The sequence below is a fragment of the Mesoplodon mirus genome (assembly GCF_964341445.2).
Source record: "Mesoplodon mirus genome assembly, chromosome: 10".
Classification (NCBI taxonomy): domain Eukaryota; kingdom Metazoa; phylum Chordata; class Mammalia; order Artiodactyla; family Ziphiidae; genus Mesoplodon; species Mesoplodon mirus.
In genome coordinates, this window is record NC_138986.1 from 69,414,878 (window position 1) to 69,437,151 (window position 22,274).

General features: G+C 42.2%; 1 pseudogene across 1 annotated transcript; it reads left to right on the forward strand.

Moving 5' to 3' along the window:
* Positions 1–11,660: 11,660 nt before the first annotated feature.
* On the forward strand, positions 11,661–21,199 carry LOC309811197 (cell division cycle-associated protein 7-like; annotated as a pseudogene). Its single transcript has 3 exons — positions 11,661–11,709; positions 19,754–20,164; positions 20,217–21,199. The product of its transcript is annotated as a cell division cycle-associated protein 7-like (transcript).
* The last annotated feature ends 1,075 nt before the right edge of the window (positions 21,200–22,274 follow it).

Below are 22,274 nucleotides of genomic sequence, written 5' to 3' on the forward strand. Positions count from 1 at the left end.
AATTGTTGCTGTATAGCTATTCAAAGTATTCCCTTACTAATAATCCTTTGTATTTATGTGGTAGCTGTTGTAATTTCTCCTCTTTTTTTTTGCAGTACGCGGGCCTCTCACTGTTGTGGCCTCTCCCATTGCGGAGCACAGGCTCCAGACACACAGGCTCAGCAGCCATGGCTCACGGGCCCAGCCGCTCCACGGCATGTGGGACCCTCCCATGTGGGACCGGGGCACGAACCCGTGTCCCCCGCATCGGCAGGTGGACTCTCAACCACTGCGCCACCAGGGAAGCCCTCCTCTTTCATTTTTTATTTTATTTATCTGAGCCTTCTCTCTTTTTTTTCTTAGTGAGTATAGCTAAAAATTTGTCAATTTTGTTTATTTTTTCAAAGAATCAGCTCCTAGTTTCATTGATCTTTTCTATTGTCTTTTTAGTTTGTATTTCATTTATTTCTGCTCGAATCCATATTATTTCCTCCTTCTACCACTTTGATCTTTGTTTAGTCTTTGTTTCCTACTTACTTAAGGTGTAAGTTTAGATTGTTTTTGAATTTTTTCTTGAAGTAGGCCTGGGCCTGTATTGCTGTAAAGTTTCCACTTAGTATTATTTTTGCTATATCCCATAGATTTTGGTTTGTTGTATTTTTATTTTCATTTGTCTTCAAGTATTTAAAAATTTCTCTTTTGATTTCTTCATTGGCCCAATAGTTCTTTGATAGCATGCTGTTTAGCCTCCACATATTTGTGATTTTTCCCAGCTTGCTTCTTATAGTCGATTTCTAGCTTTATATTTTTGTGGTTGGAAAAGATGCTTGTTATTTTAATCTTTTAAAATTTATTGAGACTTGTTTTGTTTCCCATCATATGGTCTAACCCTGAGAATGTTCCATGAGCACTTGTATTCTGCTGCTTTTGAATGGAATGGTCTGTATATATCTGTTAAGTCCATCTGTTCTAATGTTTCATTTAAGGCCAGTGTTTCCTTGTTGGCTTCTGTCTGGATGATCTATCCATTGATGTAAGTGGAGTGTAAAATTTCCCGGCTATTGTTGTGTTGCTGTCAATTTCTCCCTTTAGGGGTGTTAGTAATTGTTTTATATATTTTGGTGCTCCTAAATTAGGTGCATATATGTTAATAAATTTGTTTCTTGATGGATTGTCCCCTTTATTATTATATGCTGATAATTTTGATCTCTTGTTACTTTTTTAGCTTGAAGTCTGTTTTGTCTGATATCAGTGTGGCTACACCCACTTTATTTTAGCTGTCATTTGCTTGGAGTATCATGTCCCAACTCTTCACTTTGAGCCTATGTTTGTCTTTAGAGCTGAGATGAGTGTCCTGGAGGCAGCATATAGTTGGATCTTGTTTTTTATTCCAGCCAGCCACTCTGTGTCTTTTGATTGGTGAATACAATCCCTTTATATTTAGGGTGAATACTGATAAATGAGGACTTAGTACTGCTTTCTGGCTGCTCTATGTCTTCATTATTTCTTTTTCTTTGTGTTTCTGTCTTCTATTTTAGTTTGATGGTTTTCTATGATGTTTTTGTCAGTTTCATCTCTTTTATATTTTGTGTCTCTGCTCTAGATTTTTGTTTTGTGGTTACCATAAGGTTTGTATACATGCCTCATAGAAAAAATGTCAGTTTTCTGCTGATAGCATCTTATCTTCATTTGCCTATATAAGTTCCGTTCTTTTCCTCTTCCTTTTTTATGTTTTTATTGCCACAAACTATCCCTTTTTATTTGTGGGTTCATTTCAAATTGAAGTAGCTATAGTTATTTTCAATGATTTCCCCCCCTTTAACCTTTATACTAAAATTGTGTTTAACAACCTATTCAGATATAGAGTTGCAATTTTCTGATTGTCTATTTATCACCTTACTCAAAGTTTTATTTACTTTTGCCTTGTGTTTCAGGTAGAAGAGTTTCTTTCAACATCTCTTGTAAGGTAAGTCTAGTGGTGATGAACTCCCTCAGATTTTGTTTGTCTGGAAAGTCTTTATTTCTTCTTCATATTTGAATGGTAACTTTGCTGGATAGAGTATTCTTGGCAGACAGTTTTTATCTTTCAATATTTTGAGTACACCATTCCACTCTCTCCTGGCCTGTAGAGTTTCTGCTGAGAAATATACCGATAGCCTAATGGAAGTTCCTTTGTAGGTTACTGTCTCGTTATCCCCTGGCTGCCTTTAAAATTCTTTTAATCATTGAGTTTTGATAGTTTTAATATAATGTGTCTTGGAGAAGGTCTTTGTTTGCATTGAGATAATTAAGTGTTCTGTTAGCCTTGTGGACTTGTATATCCAGTTCTTCCCCCAGGTTTGGGAAGTTCTCAGCTGTTATTTCTTTTAATAAGCTCTCTGCTCCCTCCTTCTTGGATATGCTTATCTTTTTTAAATTAATTAATTAATTTTAATTTTTGGCTGCATTGGGTCTTCATTGCTGCACGCAGGCTTTCTCTAGCTGCAGCGAGTGGGGGCCACTCTTCGCTGTGGTGTGCGGGCTTTTCATTGCGGTGGCTTCTCTTGTCACAGAGCACGGGCTCCAGGCACGCCGGCTTCAGTAGTTGTGGCAGAGCTGTGGTGCATGGACTTAGTTGCTCCGTGGCATGTGGGATCTTCCCGGACCAGGGCTCAAACCGGTGTCCCCTGCACTGGCAGGTGGATTCTTAACCACTGCACCACCAGGGAAGCCCCTGGGATACGCTTATCTTTATGTTGCCTTTTCTAGTGGAGTCAGGTAGTTCTCATAGAGTTTCTTCACTAAAAAAACTTAGTTCTCTCTCCTCTTCTACCTGAATCATTTCTAGATTTCTATCTTTGAGTTCACTAGTCTCTCTTCCATATAGTCTGCTCTATTTCCAATGATTTCTAATGCATTCTTCATCTCATTTATTGAGTTCTTAAGCTGCAGAATTTCTGTCCTGCTCTTTTTCAGAGTTTCAGTCTCTTTGGTAAAATATTATTTCTGTTTGTTAATGTTATTCCTGAGCCCACTGATCTGCCTCTCTGAGTTTTCTTGTAACTTGTTAAGTTTCTTCACAACAGCTGTTTTGAATTCTCTATCAGATCACAGTCTTTCATGACTTTAAGTTTGGTTTCTGGAGAATTATCATTTTCTTCTTGTGGTTCTGTGTGACCAAGGTTTTTCATGGTGCTTGATGAGTTATTCCTTTGCCAGTGCATGTGAAGTAGCAAACGCCTGTCTTCTTTAGGTAAAGCTTTTTTTGCAAACTTGATTCTATCAACAGGTTGGTAATTAGAGGCTTTTCTTTCGTTTTTCAGTAGGTGGCGCTATAGTACAAGTTTTTGGTTTCTCTTACCTGCGCTTCCTCAGGCTGTATTTGAGAATTGGCACTTCCCATCCTCTACTGCCTCTGCCAGAGGTGTTGCGGTGTCCTTGTCATCATTGCTTGTGCCTCTGGGGCCGCCAGAGCCTTGTTGCTTCCAGTGCCCCTGCTGTTGGCTGGTGTTGTCATCGGGGGCACGGGGATGGTCGACGCCTCGGCCATGTCTGGGGTTGCCTGAGTCGCGGGCACCACTGCTGTGGTGAGGGGAGGCGGGTGAGCCAGGGCTTCAGGTGCCTCTGCCATATCTGGGATTGTCAGGTTTACGAGTGCCACCTCCACTGCACCTGGTTCCCTGTGGCTGCAGGTGCTACTGTGTTGGGCGGCCAGAGTCGTGTGTGTCACCTCTGCTGCTGCTTCTGCATTCTCTGGGGCTGCGGCTGGGATGGTGGGCACCACCTCCATTGTTCCCCTGGTTCTGTCTCCTCTGTATTTTCCAATCCACTCACCTTTAGATCTACAGCCGTGTGGATCTCTCTGGAGTCCTGGTGTCTTGGGCAGAGGAGCCTTTGTTGAGTTATGGATGTTTTATTTTAATGGTAGATTGAAAGGGAGAGGCAACGGGAGCATCTCATGAAGCCATGATGCTGATGTCACTATAGGAATAAGTTTCTTTACAGACATTTAAGAAAGGAATCCTCTAGCAATGCCCTGCACCTGCAAATCTCACTAGGCATACCTAAGACGATAGTTCCCAGTGCAGCTGAGCCTGCTACATTTTCTCTGCAAACCAATTTATGCTCTTATACCTCCTATCCTGGCTCCCCAGTCACACATGCACAGAGGAATCATTTTGTTCTCCAAAGCCCAGCTGCTCATACTGTGATCTGTGGATCAGCAGCACTCCATAAAGAATTTTTAATCCATTTCACTCACAGAATTAAAACAGCATTAAGGGCTTCCCTGGTGGCGCAGTGGTTGAGAGTCCTCCTGCTGATGCAGGGGACACAGCTTCGTGCCCCGGTCCGGGAAGATCCCACATGCCGCGGAGCGGCTGGGCCCGTGAGCCATGGCCACTGAGCCTGTGCGTCCGGAGCCTGTGCTCTGCAACGGGAGAGGCCACAACAGTGAGAGGCCCGCGTACCACAAACAAACAAACAAACAAACAAAACCCAGCATTAACTTATGAATAGAATGAATAATGCTTCAACCATTACTTGTGCTATTTTAAGAAGATGGTAATTGAAACATGAGATTATTCAAGTAGTGTAAAATTTTACAGTTAATAAAAGTTCCTCTAAGTACAGTAGGTAAAATTTTTTTAAATTATTGCAAAACAAAAAAATTATAGTGCTATGTTAAAAATCATAATGATGGCGTCGAACAAAAAAATTTCTTATACTTCGTTGACATTATCGCTCTGCTTTGTAGATTATCTGCTTTGAGGATTCCATGAAGTAAAATTTAAAAACATTTAAAAATGTTTTCGGTTTCTGTTCCTGTCCGACACAATGATTAGCTTCTTTATCACCCGGTCAACATACGCTCACACAATCCAGATTCACTTTGGTGCCACTGTAGGCAACATGCAATTAGGAAGGAAAATGTACTGCTGAACTCGTCAGACAACAAGGTCCCCAAACATGTATAAATGACTTTTGATTATCCACGACTTTGCATTCTCTCATCCGCAGAGACAACTGGAAGCTGAGTGAAAACAATTTTATTTGCAAAATCAGGGTAACCTCTCATAGATAGCCACGATACCTTCCTTTCTGAGTTTAGAGAGTTCCTATGTGGTTTTTATAATCTGTAAAGATTCTGAAGAGGATTAAGCCTACAGGGGAAACAGGGTGAAATAATCAGTTTAAGAATAAGTATTAATGTGTGCTGTTATTATCATCATGTGTGTGCGTGTGTGCGTGTATTCCGATAAGACTTTACTAACAAAAGTAGGCAGCAGCCCAGATGTGACCCACGGCTTGTAATCTGCTAACTGCTCAGAGGTGACCTGGCTGCCTGAGGGGACTATGGCCCAGTCTGCTCCCCTGTGAGATGGAACCTGTCCCAGGGGCTGGTGCTGTGCTTAGAGCTGTGCACATGGGTGGCACAGGGCACTGTGTTGGAGAGTTTCTAACCAAGTAGTGGGTGCAGAGGCCAGAAGGTGAGGGCTGTGCTGGAAGCTTTCCTAATAAGAAGCACCAGATGCTTTATTCCAGGTCAGGCTCAACTCTCCTAATCCCCCCTGCCCCCCACACACATGGTTTCTGGGCCCTGGGTGGGCACTGTCCTTGCTGGGCCCCTAGGAGCCCTGTGCTAGAAATGGCCCAGTCGTAGCTCTTCCAGGAGTCCAATGCGTCTTGCACCTGCATCTCCAGGTTCTCTTGGGTGAGGAAGTTTTTCATCTTCTCCGGCAGCTGTAGCCCTTCCAGCTCCTAGAGTCATGTCCAGGCCTGCGCCTCTCCAGCCCGGGGGGCCCTGTCCTCGGCCTGCTGCTGCCCCTGCTCCGGGTTCTTGGCCTCCTCCCAGGCCGTCAGCTCCCGGCACTCACTGATGGCCTTCAGCACCTGCACTCTGCCAGGACCCAGCCCAGGCTTGGTCCGCCTTCTTCTGCACTTAGGGCATTAATTTCAGCCTGAGGACCCACACAGTCTGGCAGTACTGAGAGTAATGCTGGGTCCACATGGAGAACTCCACAGGATCCACGGTGGCTGGGTCCCCACGCACCTGACCTTGGACTTGGCCTGCGTGGCGTGTGGCGGGTCTTGTGGCCGCTCACCGGAAGCAGCAGTGGGGTGCGCTCCCAGGTCCTATTTTATCATCATTTTTACGTCAAGCCTCAAATTAGGTATTATTGTTGCCATGTTATAGACTAGAAAACTAAGGACTTTGACCCAGGGAGCCCTGCAAAGAATCCAGGCTCTGCCATACAACCCAGGCTCAGTGATCTTTTGCAAGTAGAATATCAATACATGGAAGCAATTGTCACTTTAGAATTTGAAAGAACTTTATCAGATTAGTTATTCTGTTTTTTCCCCTGTAGCTGTATTGAAGGCTGCTGTGCTCCGGGCATGGTGCTAGGAATACAATAGCATTAAGACAGTTTCTGCCCTTAAGAAGCTTAACCTTTAGGTTAAGAAGCTACAGTTGGGAGTGACAAAAAACCCAACTCAATGTGACTTGAGGACAAATAGGGAATGTATTAACTCAAATATCATTAAACAGTCCAGGCACAAGACTGGTTTCAGATTGACCTAGGGCTTCAAGTGATGTTCTCTGTCTTCCCATTTCTTAGTGCCACTTTATTCTTGGTTCATTCTTCAGCCTCCTGTTTTGCGATGACTTCTGGTATGAGTCTGTATTCAGGCTCCCCAGTCTAAGTTTCACTGTGTCCTATTAGCTCTCTTTGGGCACACGCCCATCCCTGAACCAAGCACTGGGGCTTGGAGCATGATTGGCGCTAAAATGGCTTTGCTCTAAATCCCGTGTGGGATCTCTGCGTTGGGCGGAGTCAACGCCCTCAGAAACACTGAGCTTATTGTAAGAGAAGGGGCAGTCTCCCAGAGAGAAATTTATTTACCAGGAGAAAGATCTATAAAAGCTGGGGGGTGGGGGAAAAGTCTACAACAGAGGTGAAAGCATTAAGAGACTAGACAGACTCTACAAAGCACAGGATCCTGCAGAGACACATAAGAGGAATACCTGATTCAGTACTGGCCAGGTCAGGGAAGTAGACCTGGGGAAATAGTGCTTAAGCTGAAACCTGAAAGACAAGTAGGGGTAACAACCTATGCTGGGCTAGAGAGGTAGGCAGAGGCCAGATCAGACAGGTCCTGGTTTAAATTCACGAGATGGAATTTAAACTTTATCATGAGGGCAATTGGAATAGATGATTGCCTATTTTATCAGTAGGGCACTTGGCATGCAGATCACCTTCTGCATCATAAGCATTTGTTTTGGAATCTTCCGTACTTTTTCTTTATATTTTTATCTTAACTTTTCTCTGTTCCTATTTGCTATCTTAATGCCAGCTGGCACTCTGTTTCCTACATATCACTTTTTCCTTGCCACACACATCTACTTGGATTCAGGAGGTCATTCTAGCATAAACTCTGGTGAATTGACCCAGGGGAATTTCTAGATTCCTAAACTGAATAATGGTCTTAACAAAACATTACTGTCTATGGAGGAATTTAATATTTGACAGAAGTGTCATTTAAATTTAAAGGTGACTTATTTATGAAAGAAGTTGGGACCACTTAGTAGCCATCGAGAAAAACAAAATATTAGATCCTTACCTCACACCAAATAAATACCAAATGGATTAATCACTTACATACAAAAATCATAATACCAGATGAAAACTAGGGAGTTTCTTTTAAAAACAATCTTGTATTAATAGTGACTTATAAATATGAAACAAAACCTAAGATTGATTAATTCACTAATTTATTAAAATGAGACAATTCTGTAAGGCAAAAATTATCCTTAACAAAGTCAAAAGAGAAATGCCATACTACAAAAAATATATGCTATTCAGATTATGTATTTCATTAGTATTAAAAGAGTTCCCCAAGCAGCCGCATAGCACAGGGAGATCAGCTCCATGCTTTGGGACCGCCTGGAGGGGTGGGATAGGGAGGTGGGAGGGAGGGAGACGCAAGAGGGAAGGGATATGGGAACAGATGTATATGTATAACTGATTCACTTTGTTATAAAGCAGAAACTAATAAAAAAAAAAGTTCCCCAAAATCAGTCAGAAAAAAGAGAACCACCCCAAAAGGAAAATCTTACAGAGAATATAAACAGAGTTCACAGAAAGGAATGCTAATGTTTTTTAAACTGTGAAAAAAAAAAAAGTCTTATAATTGGAAGGAAGGCAAATGAAACTACCATGAGATTCTATTTTTTACTTATCTGATTATCAAAAATCATCAATTTTGATAACACACTGTGCCTGTGACAGTGGGGAAAATAGGCACTCCCATACACTGCTGTTGAGAATTTCAGGATGTTCCAGAGAAGAATCTGGCAACAGCTATCAAAATTACCAATTCATGTACACTTTTGACCAGCAAATCCACTTATAGGAAAGTTGTTTCTACAAGGATATGTATTGAATCATTTTAACAGCAGAAGTTTGCAGAAACAAACAAAAAACCCAACCCTCCTAAATATCCTTTATTACCACACTAATTAAATAAATTATGGCACATGTATACCTGAAATGATGCAGCCATTACAAATAATAATGCAGCATGAAATAATCTCCAAAATATAGGAGAAAGAAGTGGGGTGTAGAACAGTGCATACAGTATGATACCACACATGTAAACTTTATGCTATGACATGCATTTGATAGCTCTGGTAGAATACACAAGAAATTGATTTTGTTGACTGCCTCTAGGGAGAGAAACTGGTGGCTAAAAGACAGAAGTGGGAGGGACAGTTGCTCTGTGCATATATTACCCATCCTAAAAATCTCTCTCCTTCCCCAAGTACAACTGCCCTGTGATGCTCTGAAGGTCAGCTGACCCCTCTTACTTTTTACATCTTCTCCTGAAGTGAAACTATCTCTCCTTAATGCTCACATCTTCCAAAGACTATGTGCCCTGTTATCTAACGAGATCTTTATATAAGACCCTTTGTAAAGTATAAAACACTGAATACGGGTAAGGAATAACTATTATCAATACTAGTCTAATATCTTGAATTGTATTAATTTGACAAGCAAAGCAAGGAAAAGTTGGAGCAGAAAAATAAATTTCCCTGATTTTAAGTAGATTTAAGCGTTCCTCTCTTCTGTGTATTTAGCCTTTCCTTGTCAGAGAAAGAACCACAACTTCCCGAGGTTTAGTACGGTGCTTAGCTCACTGTGGGTGTTTAACAAATGTTAAATAATAATAACAGCTATTTATGGATCATTGCCCTACCTGATAATCCTTTCCCTCCAATGAGTCACACCTTCTAGCAAGCCATTTTTAAAATGTATTCCTAACTAAATTAAGGTGCAATAACTCACAGTGAGAACTGATATTTATATAAAAAAGAGAACTGGCACAGAACCAATGATTTAAACTGCAACTTTCCAATTCTTTCTTGGTGGCATTAATAATGGTGGCCTTTGGAAATGTCTTTTCTTTTATCAAATACCATATTATAATTGTGATAGGCTGGCTCAAGGGTAATCTTCTCAGTTGCTGTTTTTTTTTTCCTCCCCTTTGCTTTTATATTTTGTGATATGCCCTGGGGGAAGGGCATCAAAGGGAATAATAATCTAATTTTAACCTTTAATTGTTCTTGCTGTTTAACTACGTCTCTGGTTTCACAGTCTTCCTGCTCATTAAGCTATATCCCTCTTCTGCTATGGCCCATGAGTCCCTGGAGGCTGAGATAAATGATCTCTGAAGGTGAGACACTACATGTTCCTTTAGAAAAGATGTATATTTTATGTGTCTTGTATTGTTTTTGTTTGTGAAGAATTATGTCTGTTTAATAAACTTGAATAAAATATTAACCCTTTAAAAGGATGAAAATTCTCTAGGTCCTTTAAGAATATGTCCATGGGGACTTCCCTGGTGGCGCAGTGGTTGGGAATTCGCCTGCCAATGCAGGAGACATGGGTTCGAGCCCTGGTCCAGGAGGATCCCACAGGCTGCGGAGCGACTGAGCCCGTGCGCCACAACTACTGAGCCCACGAGCCACAACTAGAGAAAGCCCACACGCAGCAACGAAGACCCAATGCAACGAAAAATAAACATAAAATAATAAATAATTTAAAAAAAAAGAATATGTCCATGGAGCTGAGTTCCTGAAACTCTGGTTTAATAAAAATGCATAGTCATATCTCTAAGGCATCACAAAATTGGTTATTCTTACCTGGCATGCCTTTTCTCTGCCTGGCAAACTCCTACTCAACCTTCAAAACTCAGCTCAAATGTCATCTCCTTTCTGAATCTTTCCCCAGCAAAGGTGGGCAGCCCCCTCTCTGCTCCCAGGCCACCTTTCAACCCTGTAGCTCTTCTCTTGAGCTCTGTACTTATCTGCTTTTGTGCCTGTACCTCCCATCAGACTGTGGACTCCTTGTCAGCAAGAGTGTTTCCTATTCATCTTGGAGTCCCCAGTGACTGGAGCATAGGAAGTGCTCAACAAATGTATCTTGAAGGAAGGAATGAATAAATTACTGGAAATAATAAGTCCTGGGTTCTAGCCTCATGTCTGCTGCCAATAATGTGTGGTCCCGGGCAGCTTGATTAACTTTTCCAGACTTCGATTTCCTCAAGTATAAAATGAAGGGATATTTTAGAAGCTCTCTTAGGCCTATTTGATGATTTTGTTTCCTTAATTATTATTAAGACTATTAACTCCTTTGGGCAAGGATTCTATCTTCTGTGTCACTGTACATAGCACACTGTTTCATAAATATTTGTTAAATTGCTCAGAAAAACATGAATCGAAAAAGTAACTTATGATTAAATTGTTGGGCAAATGACTGGTGTCACCTCAAACCAAGGGGCTGGTCCTTTTGCATGGTTAGCTTTGAAAGAGCATTCGTTATATAGAACTTTTTGTTCACATTTTTATGCATCTTCAAATGTGAAGGGCATCTATGAAGCAGTGGCAGCAGCCAGGCCTCAAAGAAACAACAGTTAATGAAAATAAATGATCATCACTATCATGAATGGATATCATTTATTGAGCACTTATTTTGTGCCAGGTAAATTATATACATTAATTTTAATTTTCCACACAACTTTTCAAAACCTTAGAAAACGATCAAAGCAAACCTTAGAAAAGTTATGTAACTTGCCGTTCCAATTATCTATTGCTATGTAACAAAACCTCCCAAACAGAATGGTATATAGCAACAACTGTTTTATCATGCTCCTGGATTCTGTGGGTCAGGAATTCAGACACAGCATGGTGGGTGTACTTTGTCTCTGCTCCTATTTGTAATCATTCCTTGAATTATTTACTTATACCTAGCCTGGTTTGTGTGTGTGTGTGTACGTACACACGCTAGGAACCCCTAGATGGACTGACCTGGCTGTTGGCATTGCCTGGGAAGGTGAGCCTGGGATGAAGCGTGATGCCTTCTAGGCCAGTGGTCCTCAACCCTGGCTGCACGTACATTAGAACCGTCTGGGAAACTTGTACAAAATGCTAATGACTATAACCCATCCCAAAACTCCTAAGTCAGAATCTATGGGGGTAGGGCCAGACACTGATATTAAAAAAAAAAATTTCCCAGATGAATAAAATATGCAGTCAAGTCTGAGGACTACTGCACTAAGGAATGCAAATGCTTTCAGTTGCGTATCACTGAACTGAGACTCCCTGGAGTGGGACTCATAGAAGATGGAGTGGGATAGACTCCATGCCAGGAATGAGAGCCTTGTTATCAGACAGGGAGCTTTACGTAGAAGGTGAGGAGACTCAGAACTGCCTAGCATCAGAGGTCAGCCAGCTCTAGTCCCACGTTGGGCCAGAGCAGCAGTGAGCATGTCCCAGGATTGAAGGAGGAGCACCTTGGACAGCTCCCCTGACAGGGGTAGGAAGCCCAGGATGCTGAGTCCCTCAAGGCAAGGTTGGTCTGGAGGGCTTCATATGGGGCACAGAGTGGGGCAGTGATGGGGAACTTGACTTACAGACGCAATGGAAATGAGGCAGAAGGTGATATTAATTGAGCAGATTTGGCTCTGAAGCAACAGCCAGGGCAACACAGTCCAGGAGTGGATGGAACACAGTAAATCTGGAGAATATGTTTCTGACGATGTTCCTTTTCATTTCTTTTAATGGTACTATATTGTTTCATTTGTTAATTTTAAATGATCAGTTACAATTTTATGAGAAAGTCGTCATTCTTATAAATGAAATAATTCTTCCTAATCACAGAGCATTAAAAAATATAAGGATACCAAAATTAATAAATATTTGTTATTTGTAAAGGTTTCTTTTGCTGAAGTTTTCATTTAGTTCTTCAGTACTGTGAATCACTATTTTAAGAGAATTTAAGACACTTTGAAGCCTTTTGTTCCAACTGTAATTTATCATTGTTGTAAAGAGAAGTCAAAGTGATACAGTGTAATCCTACCATGTCCTCATTTAACTTAGTCAGATCTGACTACCCATGCTTGGAAAAAAAATACAAAGGCAGAGGAAGGAAGAAACCATTTAAATATGCCAACGATTCTGCTCTATCACTAAATGAGTGTATCACATTTTCTCATGTCTCTCACATTGAGAGCATCTTGCTATGCTGATGGTGATCTTTGTGTTTATTGCTTAGACCACATATTTATGCATATTTATTACTGAATACAGTTATAACATAAAACTGCAAATATTTATGTACATTACACTTTAGGGGCAACATGCAGGAAGTTTGCGAATAATTGTAAAAATACTGTGACTGCTGGGATCCTTCATGGGGCAAATTTTCTCTGAATCTCTTGAAACAAGTGTCTGTAACAAAGAAGAGAGGGGTATTTTGGAAGCAGATACAGAACTTGGGAAAGCTGCTACTTTCCCTTGCAGCTCCTGCCCCTCGGGAGTTGTGCAGCTGAGAACACAGGGTAAATGGGCACCTGTCTCATTCATTCCAGTATTTATTCAAATATTCACTGACCGTCTACTCTATGCCCAGTTCTCTTCCAGGTTCTCACTGGAGAATCAAAGTTGAACAAGATTGATGAGACTTGACCATCACAAAACCTGCATTCTTGTCGGGAGAGAGGCCAATAAACATCGATACAATTTAATTTTGGATTGTGGCAAGTGTTTTGAGGGCGATGAGGGAAGCAGGGACAGAGTGAAGGAAGAGAGGGTCCTTTAGATAGAATATGATCAAGGAAGGTGATTTCGAGGGGCTGACATTTAAACATAGGCTTGTCAGTGATAAGTGCCTCTACTGATCAAGTGCTGCATGTGCTTTTTCAGTTGAAAACAATTTAAGAAATGAAACAATGAGTCAATAGGGCCTAAATGTAAAAAAGTTAAATAATACAGAAATAGACATAACTAAAGGCAACAGGCCCCCTGACCCCTCCCCACTCCACTCCCTTTCCATGGGTGCCCAGTGTAACCATCATGCACCCTGCAGACTTTTGACCATGCTTCTCCATGCTTGTGGGATCTGGTTTTGCATATTAGTCTTCATTCCATGACATGCTTTTTTTCCATTTAACAATACATCTTCGAAATCTTTCCATGCAAATGCCTGTAAGTCTTTCTTTTTTTTTTCCCACTGGGAAAATAATTTATTTTATAAGAAATTGTAGGGCTTCTCTGGTGGCGCAGTGGTTGGGAGTCCGCCTGCCGGTGCAGGGGACACGGGTTCATGCCCCGGTCCGGGAGGATATGCCGTGGAGCAGCTGGGCCCGTGAGCCATGGCCGCTGAGCCTGCGCGTCCAGAGACTGTGCTCCGCAACGGGAGAGGCCACAACAGTGAGAGGCCCGCGTACCGCAAAAAAAAAAAAAAAGAAATTGTAAAACAAATGGAAAGAATTAAACCTTCAGATCAACTGATGTGAGACAGACCACACTGTGCTTTTTCTCCAGTGTCACAGGCCTGAGAAGCTGGGGCTGAGCTATCCATGGAGAGTCCTTGAAGATTCAAGAGGTAGGAAGAAAAGTGACAGTAAGGGAAAGCTCATCTTGAATTTGGGGATTTAATTCTAACAATGTTTCACAAAAACACAGATGGTCGTAGCCAGCATCTATCATAAAAAGAAACTTCCAAATACCCTAATCATTAGAGGTTGTTCTACACAACTATTAAGAGTAAAAGAGATATTTTTTCTTGCTTTTTTTCAAAGGTTCAAGTGAAAAATTCTTAGATCAGGATTATTTGAAAGACATTGCTCAAGTAATCGCCTCAGAAGGCAGGAAATAATCATCTTTGAACAATGGTGGACTGCTTATTGTTTTTGAAAAAATCCCACAATGCCAGTTCCACTTGAACAAAAATTCCCCCTGGACTGGTGCCTGAAGTTGTTTTAAAATGCCCCCAAACATCTGCTCCCAAGCCTTCTCAATTCTGTTGGATAGATTTTACTAAGCTGTCTCAGAGTCTCAGCCTTGTTGTTGGGTATCTGGAGACCAGCGGTTTCAACAATGGTTGTTTTATATGCTTAACAACAAGGCTGGCATGTGATGGAACTCAGCCATGGAACCCCGTGAATACCAATAAGGAGTCAAACAAACAGATAAGCGCAAATCTAACATTATAGTCTTCCAGCCTGGCAAATAAGCATATGCATATACCAGCCTGGCCAAATAAGAGTTGCATATGCAACTCTCATAAAACTCTAAGGTTGGTGGTGGTGTTCTTTTTTTCACAGAAAAAGAAAATAAAGCTCAAAAAAAGTAAATAACGTAACAAGGCCCTAGGCTGAGCAAGTAGCACCCAAGCTCTCTCTGACTGAAAAACATGTTTTTATAGACTCTTCCACTCTGTCACAGGCATAGCTGGAAAACCACAGGCTTTTCCTGAATTGGCAGGTCCATTTTATGTTGGAAGGTTGTATTTTATATAGCACTGGTCTTAAAACTGGGTAGGAAAATATCCTAATAGTAGGGTACTTTTAAAGGAATATTTAAAAAATCATATTTAAAAAAAAATCACACACATTTTTAAAGGAATCAATATTCAGACTTTGTCATCCACATATACTTTTTTTTTTTTTTTTTTTTTTTTTTTGCGGTACGCGGGCCTCTCACTGTTGTGGCCTCTCCCGTTGCGGAGCACAGGCTCCGGACGCGCAGGCTCAGCAGCCATGGCTCACAGGCCCAGCCGCTCTGCAGCATGTGGGATACTCCCGGACCGGGGCACGAACCCGTGTCCCCTGCATCGGCAGGCGGACTCTCAACCACTGCGCCACCAGGGAAGCCCCACATATACTCTTATAATGTCGATTTGTGTGTCAAATTGTGTCTCCCAGAAGAAAACAGCTATATTACTGTGGTGCTTTGCACCCAGATGTAAAAATATTCAGGGCACCAAAAAAATGGAACAATTCAAAAAATTGATGTCAGTAAAATTACTTTTCACAAAGGTACAAAGCTCTCACATCTATTTTATTAAGATTTGCTGTTATAATTATTGTTTCATGTTTAGTAACTACCAATAGTTACAATGAGTTCAAATTGTTTTGAGAATTATGTAATATCCATAACTGTAATGACAATCCAATGAAAAATAAATTTTAAACACTAAAAAACCCCATGTTTTTAAAAACGTATCTAATTTTTAAATGTGTTTCATTCTTCACACACACACTTTCTCTTACTCAAGCCTACACACACTCATACGCACTTAGGACTGTATTACTTAAAATGCTATTTTAGATTTAAGCCTGAGCACTGTATTATTAGTTGTTCCTTCCCGTGTAATAAACTACCACACATTTAGCAGCCTAAAGCCACCCCTGTTTATTATCTCAGTTTCTGTGATCAGAAGTCTGAGCATGACTTAGCTGAGAACTTGGCTTAAGGTCTTACAAGTCTGCAATCAGGGTGTCCACCAGGACTCGGTTTTCATCACAGACCCGAATGCAGAAAGATTCACGTTCAAGGTTCCTTGGATTATTGGCAAAATTAATTTCCTTATGGCTGTAGGATTCATGGCAGCTTGCCTCTTTAAAGCCCACAATGGAGAGAGAGAGAGAGAGAGAGAGAGAGCGAGCTTCAGGTTTGTTTGTTTTTTGCTGGTTGTTGGTCAGAGGCTGCCTTTGGTTCCCAGAGGCCACCCACAGTTCTTTGTCCTGTGCTCCGCCCCACAGTTCACAACAGAGCTGTCTGCTTCTTCAAGGCCAGCAGAAGAGTAAGAGTTCATCTGCTAGCAAGACAGTCTTAGGTAATGTAAGGGAATGACATCCCATCAACTTTGCTGTATTTCATTGATTAGAAGCAAGCCACAGGTCTCACTCACATTCAAGGGGAGGAGAATCTATAAAAGTGTGAATACCAGAGGGCAGAATCACTGGGATCACCTTAGCGTCTGTCCACCACAAACACTTTTCCAAGTCTTTAGACTGTGAGATACTGGGCCTGATGGTACCCCCTCCCTGCACCCCTTCCAAGAACGAAGGGCAGAAGGAGTGGCTGTTGTGTGAACCCAGTTGAAAAGGTATCACATTTATATTAGTGCATGAATAGACAGATAGATCAATGGGACAGAACAGAAACTCCCCAAGTAGATTCAAGTGCAAGTGGAAATTGTGATTATGATAAAAGCGGCCTGCCTCTAACATTACTGGAATAACGATGACTTGTAAATTAAATGGTGTTGGGGCAACTGGATAGCAATTTGAAAAAAGATAAAATTAGATCCATACCAAAGTTCCTAATTAATTACAGTTCTAAATGTAAAAATACTATACAAGAATAGAAGAAAATATAGGTCAATTTCTTTATAGGCCAGGGAAAAGCCTTTATAATGTTGATTCAAAATCCAGATACAGGTCTAAGGCCAGAGGAGGGAGATCAAGATGATGGAGTAAGAGGATGTGGAGTTCACCTTCCCCCATGAACACATCAGAAATACATCTACATGTGGAACAGTTTTCATGGGAAATTAACTGGAAACTGGGAGATGGACTCCTATATAATCAGGGCTCTAAGAAAGATACACATGTAATCAGGTAGGATGGGAAGGAAACCATCTGGTTGGGACCTGTGACCCTGGGAGGGAACTAAGAGGAAAAGGGAGATCACACAGCCAGGCATTCGCCCTGGGGAGTGAGAGGGTTGAGCCACACACTGGGCATCCCAGTCCTGGGGTCCTACATGTAGAAGACCAGCCCCCTTGGCTGCTTGGAGAACTGCCGGGACAGGTAGAAAGGCTGAAGCTTAGCCTCCACTCATAAAGGAGTGCACTGCTGCTGGTTGCCTCTAGGCTGGGTGAAGAGAGGTCTGCCCTAGCAGCTGCCACCTCGCTGTGCTCCCTGGTCCAAGCTGAGTGAACAACCCATCCCTGCTACTCCATGCCGGTGGATCTAGGGCTGCCAGGACCTGGGAAAAGACTCAACCTACAACCTAGGGATGCAGAAGCAACCTGGGGTCCCTGGGTGTAGCCCAGGTGGGGCAGTGATGGCCATTGTTGGTGCTTACTCGAAAAGCACCCCAGAAACAGCCCAGACTTTTGATAGCAGCGTGGCTGCTGGAATCCCCACCATTGCCTCACTGTGTGCCCCAGCCCAGGCTGAGCAAAAGCTCCAGCCCCGCCCACTCCATGCCACTGCCTAGCACTAGATCTGGGGCGACGACAACAGTGCAAAAGATGCAACTGTGGGCTGCATCTGAGCAGAGCCACAGACATCTACACAGGCAGCACATCGGACCTCTGTAAGCACATGAGCCCCACTTTCTTTAGCACCCCCCTCTTTTTGGGCAAAGGTCTCAGTGCAGGGAGAAAGAAAAACACACCATTAAAGAGAACAGAGCCAGCTTGAGCCGGACCCTCAGGGCTTCTGCTCCAGTAACTTGGGAGTAGACCCCACCCAGGACAGGGCAGTGATGGCCACTGAACAGAGAGGAAGTCCTGCCTCACACCTAGAGCCAGCTCTAGCTCCTCCATCACCAGCTACAGCCCCTACCAAGGTGATAGTGGTTACCACACCCTGAGGAAAAATGTGACTGGTGTCCATATCAAATCCAGCACTCCCACCAAAGGGACTGGGCAAATGCAGTCTACATAGTCCACATAAGAACACCGCTTCAAGACCACAATTCATATGTTTCATCTAAATTCATAGAGACAGAGAAAGTTAAGTAAAATGAAAAGGAAGAGGAACTACTGTTAATTGAAAGAGCATGAGAAAACCCCTGAAAAAATAATGAAACAGAAATAAGCAATCTGTCAGATAAAGAATTCAAAACATTGGTAATAAAAATGCGAAGTGAATTAGGGAAGGGAATTGGTCTAAACACAGATCTTTTTAACAAGGAACTAGGAAGTATAAAGAAGACCCAATCAAAAATAGATAATTCGGGGCTTCCCTGGTGGCGCAGTGGTTGAGAGTCCGCCTGCCGATGCAGGGGACGTGGGTTTGTGCCCTGGTCTGGGAAGATCCCACATGCCGCGGAGCGGCTGGGCCCATGAGCCATGGCCGCTGAGCCTGCGCGTCCGGAGCCTGTGCTCCACAGCGGGAGAGGCCATAGAAGTGAGAGACCCGAGTACCGAAAAAAAAAAAAAAAGATAATTCAATATGTGAGATAAAAAGCACTCTAGAAGCAATGAATAGTAGACTAATGACACAGAATTCATAAGTGATCTGAAAGATAAAATAATGGAAATCACCCAAACAGAACAGCAGACAGAAAGACAAATAAAAAAAAATGAAAGCGGCATACGAGATCTATGGGATAACATTAAACGTGCCAAAATTCACATTAAAGAGGTTCCAGAAGGAGAAGAGAGAGAGAAGAGGATTGAAAATGTATTTGAAGAAATTATGGCTGAAAACTTCCCCAACCTAAAGAAGGAAACTAATATCCAAGTACAGGAAATACGGAGGGTCCCAAACAAGATGAACCCAAACAGACCCACACCAAGACATATCATAATCAAAATGTCAAAAGTTAAAGATAAAGAGAGAATTCTAAAGGCAGCAAGAGAAAAACAAAGAGTCATATACAAAGGAATCCCCATAAGGCTATCAGCTGATTTCTCCACAGAAACTTCACAGGCCAGAAGGGAGTGACATGATATATTTAAAGTCCTGAAAGGGAAAAATGTGCAACCTAGGGTACTCTACCCGACAAGATTATCATTTAGAACACAAGGAGAGATAAACAAGTTTTCAGACAAGTAAAAACTAAAAGAATTCATCAACACTAAACCTACTCTAAAAGAAATTTGAAGGGTCTTCTCTAAATGGAAAAGAAATAAAGATCTATAGGAGGGGGAAAATCCCAATAGGAAAGGCAATGTAAAGACTGAAGATCAGGTAAATAAGCACTTTATCACTTCAATAGATTAAAAGACAAAAAAATTGTAAAAGCAACTATAACTACAATTAACCGTAAAGGGATAAGTATGAAGATATAAAATAAGACATCAAAAACATGAAATGTGGCAAGGGGGAGCAAAATATGTAAGTCTTTTAGAATGTGTTTGAACTTAAATGACTATCAGTTTAAATCAAGTAGATGTAATTATGTGTCAATATACGTGAACTCCATGGTAACCACAAATCAAAAACCTACAACAGATACATAAAAACCAAAAGGAACCCAAGCATACTACAAAAGAAAATCATCAAACTGCAGAGGGAGAAACAAAAAGAAGGACTACAAAAAAACAACTGGAAAACATGGAATAAAATGGCAATAGGTACAAACCCATCAATAATTACTAGAAATGACTGATCTAAACCACAGACAGAAAAACAGTCTCGAACAAAAGAAGATAAGGAGGTAAAACTGAGAATAGATGAAACCGCAGAGATGTTTGTTGGTGGAAACTAGGCGAGAAGTTCCATATTTTTTCTACCTCAAGTAGGAGGCGGAATCCTCAGCCAGAAAAGAAGCAAAAGGATCGCAGAGCAAAGAAGAACTTTAAGAAATTCAGGTATGTCAAGCTGATTTCCATGGAAACCTCGTCATCCTCTGATGACAGTTGTGACAGCTTTGCTTCTGATAATTTTGCAAACACAAAACCTAAATTCAGGTCAGAGATCAGTGAAGAACTGGCAAATGTTTTTTATGAGGACTCTGATAATGAATCTTTCTGCGGCTTTTCAGAAAGTGAGGTGCAAGATGTGTTAGACCATTGTGGATTTTTACAGAAACCAAGGCCAGATGTCACTAACGAACTGGCCAGTATTTTTCATGCCGACTCTGATGATGAATCGTTTTGCGGTTTCTCAAGATGGAATGACTGTGCAACAATCAGCAAGTCATTAATGCCTCACTCGTTCTGATTGACTAGAGGCTGCAGGCAGACCACACGGGCTGTCGGACCCGCAGTCAGGGCAGAAGTTCCGGACCTCTCCGGGTGGCCATGAAGTTTCCAACTCGAAACACCAAGGGAGCAGCCAACGAGAAAGCAGTGCCCCCCGAACCCTCAGAGAATTCTGTGACCGATTGCAATTCTGATTCAGAAGATGAAAGTGGCATGAATTTTTTGGAGAAAAGGGCTTTAAATATAAAGCAAAACAAAGCAATGCTTGCAAAACTCATGTCAGAATTAGAAAGCTTTCCTGGCTCCTTCCCTGGAAGGCATTCCCTGCCAGGCTCCAGTTCACGTCCAAAGACACCCCGAAGGCGCACATTCTCAGGTGTCTCCTGCAGGAGAAACCCTGAGCGGAGAGCTCGTCCTCTCACCAGGTCAAGGTCTCGGGTCCTTGGGTCGCACAGTGCCCTGCCCACGGAGGAGGAGAAGGACGAGGAGGATGAGGAGGAGGAGGATAAGTACATGTTGGTGAGAAACAGGAAGCCCGTGGCCGGCTACATGAACGAAGATGACATGCCCCAAGTCGTTGCCCCAGATCCATGACCCTTCCCCATATAATTCGCCCAGTGGACGAAATCACGGAGGAAGAATTGGACAACATCTGCAACAACTCTCAAGAGAAGATCTATAACCGTTCATTGGGATCAACTTGTCATCAGTGCCGCCAGAAAACTATGGATACCAAGACAAACTGCAGAAACCCAGAGTGCTGGGGCGTTCGAGGCCAGTTCTGTGGGCCCTGCCTTTGAAACCGTTACAGTGAAGAAGTCAGGGATGCTCTGCTAGACCCAAGCTGGCACTGCCCACCTTGTCGCGGGATCTGCAACTGTAGCTTCTGTCGGCAGAGAGACGGGTAGTGTGCAACTGGGGTGCTCGTGTACTTAGCCAAGTACCACGGCTTCGGGAACGTGCATGCTTACTTGAAAAGTCTATAACAGGAGTTTGAAATGCAAGCATAATAATTGGAAGATCCACTACCTGCCTTCCACTTCACAAATCTTCCTTGTTTTAAAGTTTACAATTTTGTCATGTGATTGACACCCGAGTTTAAGAATTCTGATGATCAGTCTGTCTTATAGGCAAATCAGGTTAACCTCATTAGACATGCACGCGTGACTGGGCGTCCCGGGGGTGTAGTGCCCGCTGTACTCTGCCCTCCTGAAGTTTCTCCTTTGCATTTCCCCCCACCCCTCATCCCATGCCATCCCCCTCTTATCTCCAGTGGTTCTCTTCCATCACTTAGTTTCAAAATCCTTTTAAATGACAATTTTATGAAAGCATGTTTGATTTAATTGGTGTTGAAATAGCCCTGGAATCCACCCATAAAACCAAGCACTTAGAAACACAGTAGTAGTGTTAACTAACTACATCTCTCGATTTCCAGAGACTAGCCCTCTAACTTGCTTACGTGAAAACACTGGGTCTGATTTAGTGTTCGCTGACATTTTTAACAGAATCAAGGCACTAAAGTCTTAAAACCACGTGGAAAAATTAGGTGATTGTTGGCAAGTGGAGTATATGACTGTGGAGGCCTCTCAGGAGAATATTCCATGTATTGTGCTTATTATTCGAGTTGTCACAGTTGAGGCTTAGTTGCTGCTGATTTCTTCCACCAAGTGCATCTGGCCCACATGGTCACGACCCAAAGGTTCTCGGGCAGTGCTATGCTTGAAATCATTGTAGAAAAGCCATCCTGGGGAATTGGGACGGGGAGCCTTCAGGAGTAGGCCGATTTGAATTCATGGAATAAAACTTCAGGATAACTGTAGTTTGCCAAGTTGATTTCAGTTCATAACGTAAGGTATTTCAAATAAATTCTTGCTTATGTTGCATGGAAAATTGATACTTATACTCAGCTACAATTCTTTGCAGTTTTTCCTTTCTTGAAGAAATTATAAGCCAGGCACAGGGTTCACATTCAGGTTTGAAGCACTTTTATAACACTGAGAAGTGCCTTTTTGGAGAAGGGTGACTTTCAACAGTTTGCTAACTTGACATCTCTGCCAGTTTAGTTTCTGGGCAGAGTCCTGTGTC